The sequence below is a fragment of the Hibiscus syriacus genome, unplaced genomic scaffold (assembly GCF_006381635.1).
Source record: "Hibiscus syriacus cultivar Baekdansim isolate YM2019G1 unplaced genomic scaffold, ASM638163v2 tig00110122_pilon, whole genome shotgun sequence".
Lineage (NCBI taxonomy): Eukaryota > Viridiplantae > Streptophyta > Magnoliopsida > Malvales > Malvaceae > Hibiscus > Hibiscus syriacus.
Genome location: NW_024062598.1, coordinates 186,359 through 193,029, shown reverse-complemented (window position 1 = coordinate 193,029; position 6,671 = coordinate 186,359).

Here is a 6,671-nt window from a genome sequence, read left to right as displayed (position 1 = left end):
ATTACGAAAAATGACATATCATGGTAGATAAAGGACTAATTATTGGTTATATTGTCTCTTCTAATAGAAATGCAATAGATAAGGAAAAAATGGACATTATATGCTCACTTCCATACCCCTTAACTGTGAGGGAAGTTCGCTCTTTTATTGGTAATGTAGGAGTTTAGCACAGGTTCATTAAATACTTATCCAAAGTGGTGCAACCATTGTGTAATTTACTACAAAAGGACAATACTTTTGACTTTAATCAGAAATGCAAGTATTCATTTAATATTTTGAAAGAAAATCTCATTTTGACACTAATCGTTCAACCTCCAAATTGAGATTTCCCTTTCGAAATCATGTGCGATGCTTTGGATACAAGCGTAAGAGCTTTCCTTGGAAAAAGAATTATTTGCTATCATTTTTGATTTAGAAATATTTAGATCACATCTTCTTTGCACTAAAATTTTTATTTTTTATGATCATGAAGCCTTGAAGTATTTGACGAGAAAAAGTAAGCGAAGTCAAGGTTAATACATTGGATCCTATTTCTTCAAGAATTTGATCTGCAAATTAAGGAAAAAAAAGTTATGCAAGAATTTGGTAACCAATCATCTAAACCGACTTCCAATTTCCACATTTGATATGCCAATCCAAGAAGAATTCCTAGAGGAAAGTTTGATGTTGGCACAAAAATCAACTCCTTGGTTCGCAGATATGGTTAATTATTTAGTCACGAGTAAGTTACAAATATATTTACCAAGAGTCAAAATTAAGTGAATTAAGAGGGAGTCCCAATTTTATATTTGGTATGCTCTATACCTTCCGAAGCACTGCTCATACCAAGTAATTCGTGATGTGTTACCGAAAACGAAGTAAGCTCTATACTCATTTTTTGTCATTATTAATCTTGCGGAGGTCACTTTGGACTAAAGTGAACTATCCATAAAATTATTGAGTGCGAATTCTTTTGGACTAACATTTTTTGTTACACATATGTATTTTGTAAATCATGTGAAAGATGTCACCGCGTCGATAATCTGAGTCAAAGGAATGAAATGTCTCTCAATCCAATTCATATCTATGAAATCTTTGATGTTTAGGGAATCAACTACATGGGTCCCTTTATTTCTTCTTTCGGAAATACATATATTATTCTTGTTATAGACTACGTTTTGAAATGGGTAGAAGCTAAATCTACCCATAATAACGATGCCAAAACTATTGTTTACTTTCTTAAGAATTTTATCTTTTCTAAGTTTGGCACGTCGTGAGCAATAATAAGCGATAGAGAAACTTATTTCGTCAATCAGATCATTAAAGCCCTTATGAAGAAGTATAGAGTAACTCAAAGAATCACCACAGTTTTCCATCCGAAAAAATGACTAGAAGATGTATTGAATCAAAGATTAAGGGGATTCTTAAAAATAATAGTCAAGTCGAACCGCAAGGATTAGAGTTTGAAGTTGATCAATGCCTTATGAGCATATCAAACCATGTATAAAGGTCCCATTAAAATGTCCCCATGTCATCTTATCTTCGGTAAACCATGCCATTTGCTGGTTGAATTAGATCATAAGGCATATTGGGTGGTTAATCAATGTAAAATAGAGATTGATGCAACTAGTGAGGCCTGAAATTGCACATACAAGAACTTGACGAAATCTATAGAAACACTTATGACAACACTCAGATATTGAAAGATAAAACAAAAGAATTCCACTATCGTATAATTTCTTTTAATTCAACTATCGTATAATTTCTTTTAATTCCACTATCGTATAATTTCTTTTAACTTTTTTGTCGATTTTTAATTCTAAATTTAAACTTTTTGCAAGAAAACTTAGATCGAAATAGCTTGGACCTTTCACAATAACTCAAGTTTTCCCTCATGGCATAATGGAAGTTGAGAATGATTCTGGAGTTTGATTTAAGTTAACGACCAAAGATTGAAACTTTATTATGAGAACGCTTTAGATTTCCTAATGAAGAACTCATTTTGGAATAACTTGTGGTTTGACTCAGGTTGTCAAGCTCAACGATGTTAAATAAAGCGCTTCTTGGGAGGCAAACCATTTTAAATTTTGAACCTCAAATTTTTTTCGATTTTGATTTTAAAATTTTTATTATTTATTTCTGATAAGAATTTTACTTATTTTCATTTTTATTTTATTTTTCAGTCACTCAAGCATTTTTATTCAGGCTGAAATGAAGTCATAAGCAAAATTTTATTTCGAATAGTGCAAATTTTAGACCCTCCCCAACAAAACAACACACTTGAGCCTCTCCCATTAGTGAAGTGTTTCGTTTCATTAAACGGACCACGTTAGTAAAAGCTAAGTCATACGAGACATACGCTATCATTACCCCACCCAATTTTATTACAATTCTTCCATCCATTTTGAAATATTTCCCCTTACTCCCAACACATCTTTGACCGACCAATCCCCTTTCATTTTTTAAATCCTTTGGGCCCTATATGACCTAATTCCTAAAACGTTTTCCTCTTTTTCCCTCAGCCAACCGATATTTCTCTTTCTTTAACTTCTTCATTTTCTTTTGTTACTTTAACAAAGTTGTAACCCCCGTTCTCCATCCGCCACTCACCGAATGAAAGATGTCACTAGCGTCTTCTTCGTCCATTCGCTCGCCATGGTCTGAACCTAAAACCAAGGTAGCAATCATGTTGTTCCATCGATGGAACTTGGTGGTCGATGACATTGTACTGCCCCAACATTTATGGAGGTGTCGAGAAACTCAGATCCAATGTTGCCGCCTCTTCCTCGTGGTGGCGGACGATGCAAGCAAGCACCAACTCTAGTACCTATTGAGGCCAAACTTTACCAAGCACTAACCGTTTCTTCACTGTCATTCGGCCACCGCTTATGCTGATCCAATATGGCGGGTCTGAGCAATTCTTATTGTTACTCACCTTCACGGTCATCATCTCTTTCATTTCACTCCATGTCGATCACGGTATTTTTATCTTATTGACCGACACATTTGTGTCGTACCTTTATTTTCGATGCACTATGCAAAGTGATAACTCCATAAAAAGACTCTATTTTTAGTCTTTTTACTTAAGTTATTGCTCATCTAAACAAAGTATGCACAACGTATTAGTTGCATTTAGGTTATATTTGCTTGTGGTGGATAAGTGTTGTTTAGGCAACATTTATTTGGTTTGACTTATACTGCCAAGGAGAAAGGGCTTGTGTGGATTGTGTATGTGCAGGAAATTTACTAAGGAAGAACATTTCAATCGCGATAAAGTTTTTCGTAAGGGCCAGTGGAATAGAGAAGATGAAGATAATGAGGAGCATATTTATCTCGCTAAGGCAAGGTTTATCTTATAAGTCTGAAGCGGATATGACGAAATTGCCTATGTCACATGCCAGTTATACGACTACCCTCACGTGCAAGCAAGCCCCCAAGATTCTGACAACAATCAGTCGTCTTTTCTCTTTTAGCCTGGACAAGATAATAACGAGTATTTAAGGAATATTCACTTACGCGAAACCCTACGAGATTTACCTTTATAAATACCCAGCCATAGCCACCAAAAAATAAGGCAAGGAAGTAATAGAGCTTTAAATGAAGCATGATCGAGTAACTACAGTGCTTCCCCACCATTTTCCAACCGACCGTCCATGGGGTCCTCCATAGCCAGGCGATAGCAGAGCGGTGGTCAGGCCTCGAGAGAGGTTGGCCGCCAGGGCAGGTGCGATGTTGATCAGAGATGTCACGACAGAGCCCCCGGTTTGGGAAGTCGTTCTTCCTTTGTTCTTAAATTCTTTACTTTGCTTGGGGTTGTATTAAAATGATGATATTTGGTTAACTTTTTGATAACACCATAAGATGCTTTACTTGGTGTTAATCTTTGTTTTGCCTAAACAATTATTTTCTGCTTTATGAATGATGAATTATAATTTTGCTCATGACTATTATGTTTATTGTTTAAATATTTTTCCTTGACACTGTAAGAGCTTCGAGAGATTTCCTGGGGTCTTTGATAACATGTCTTGGTGAACAATGGAATGGATACGGGATGATGATGTTCTAATTTGTCTACCTTAGAGATAAAGAGAGGATTTCAATTGACTAAAAGGGATACACGCTAGGTAGGATAGACAATGATTATAGTTCACGCTGAGAGGTATTACTACAACAACAGTCTGACGAACCAAGGGTTATAGTTAACGCTGAGTAGTATTGCCATAACAACCATCTAAGAATACTCAGAAATCCTGTTGAGCAGCTTAAGCATGTCATAACAATTAATTATGGGCTTAGAATAATTGCTTGTCATAACAAAAGATTAGCATGAGTGCTCTGTGAAAAGTCTGAATATGTGAGGTTATTTGAATATATTAGAATCTATGCTTGTCTTTTCTTTATTTATCTTAACTCAATAGTTTTGCATATTTATTTTGCCTCGACCAAACTTTTCTACAATCATACATTATAATTTTTTCTTGCTTTATTACTAATAGTTTTCTAGTTTGACAAGATTGTAGGAATTAGCCTATGACAACTAGTTTGGTTGTGGTGAAGCTTAAAAAGAATCGACCAATCCCTGAGGAGATGATAACTCACTTACCCTATATTACTTTATTCGATTGTATACTTGCATAGAATTGCTTGCCTTAGCATATATATTTACAAGTGATCAAGTTTTTGGCACCGTTGTCGGGGATTGGCGACTGACGAAATTTTTATTTTTCACCATAACAAGTTTTTATTGTCACCTTTTATTTACTTAGTTAACTTATTTTCTTTTCTTTTTCTTTTGAAGGATTTATCGTTGCATGACCATGAGATCTGCTGGTAAACCATTAGAGCCATTCGACCGTGAAATTAAACAGTCGTTCAGACAAAGGCAACGTAATCAATGAACCAGATAGTATATTAATCAACTACAATTTCAAGGCAATAATATGGGAGATTAGGCAGCCTGATGTAGCGGCAAATAATTTTCAGAGAGAAGTTGCAAGACCAAGAGTAATACGAGATGACTAGAACCCAATTCTTGATGATCTAAATCCAGACATTATGGCACCTGAAATACAAGCAACCCATTTTGAGCTTAAACCGGTGATGTTCAACATGATAAACTCCATCGGTCAATTTGGTGGCTCACCTAATAAGGATGCTAGACAGCATATCCGAGCCTTTCTTGAAGTATGCGATTCATTCCGATAACAAGGAGTGTATGACGGTATGCTTAAACTTAAAATTTTCCTTATTCCCTATGCGATAGAGCGAGAGCTGGTTCAGTGGAGTTCCTTCAGGTTGAATAGAATCTTGGGTGGGTTTATGCAAGAGTTTCCTACTTCGATACAATCCACCAAATATGAATACACAACTACGCTATCATATCAAAAGCTTTTTCCAAGGTGATGACGAATCAATATACGAATGTTGGGATAGGTATAAAAGTCTCCTTTGCAAGTGTGTAAACCACGGATTTCATGACTGGACTCAAGTCGTGATGTTTTACAATGGAGTTAATTCACCTACTTGAATGATGTTAAATGCCTCAACGAATGGTACTTTACTTGACAAATCACCTGAGGAAGCCTTTGATATCCTCAACAGGATAACAAATAACGACTATCAATTCCCAACTACAAGGCTGGAAACCGGTAGAAAAACATCTGGAGCATATGAAATTGAGGGTAAGGATTCATTAGCTACTCAACTTTCTTTCATAACTAATATGTTGAAAAATTTGCAGCGTCCTAATGAGGTGAGAGAAGGCAAAGCAACCAGTAATGCATGTATATTTTGTCATGGCAACCATCATGAGAGTGAATGTCTAAAAATCATGAGTCTACCAATTTTGTGGGCAACTCACCCGAAGAAACAATAACCCCTACTCAAATACATATAATCCTGGATGGCGACAACATCCAAATTTTTCATGGGGTAATCAAGGGACCAACAACAATCAGGCAGGAAATTATAATAGGCCATAATAGAGTAACTCGGAACACCCACATTTTCAGAATCAACATCATCAGATGCCCTGGCAAAACACTAAAGGTACAACTTCTTCCCCTAATACCAACTCCAATTCTAACTCCTTGGAAGCTTCATTACAGGAATTCATGGCCTCGACAAAAAATTTCATGTCTTCAACAAAGACTCTGATACACGAGCACTCATCAACAATAAAAAACCAAGGAAATTTGTTGCAAAGTCAAGTTGGTCTTTTGCAAAGCCATAGTTCATCCCTGAGTGCATTGGAGAACCAAGTGGGTCAAATCGCAACTGTATTATATTCTCGTCCACAATGAAATCTCACTAGTGATACTAAAATCACTAAACATCATGGAAATGAGCAGCATAATGTACTTACACTAAGGAGTGGAGCATAGATTAGCCAGAATGACAAGATTGGGGGAAAACAACTGGACAATTCTCGCCAAGGCATTACACAACCAGAAGATCGAGCTGAAGATGTGGAACAAGATGAATTGTCCAAAGAGAAGGAAAAGGATGAAGGCTCCAAAAATTATCAACCAGATAATGGGAATTTTATGGCCAAGGAAAGAATTTTCCTCAGCACCAACAACAAATGACGTGAGATCTCCACCACCATTTCCTCAAAGATTGAAGAAACATGATGATGACATCCAATTCAAGAAATTTGTTGATGTTCTGGATCAGTTGTATATCAAGGTACC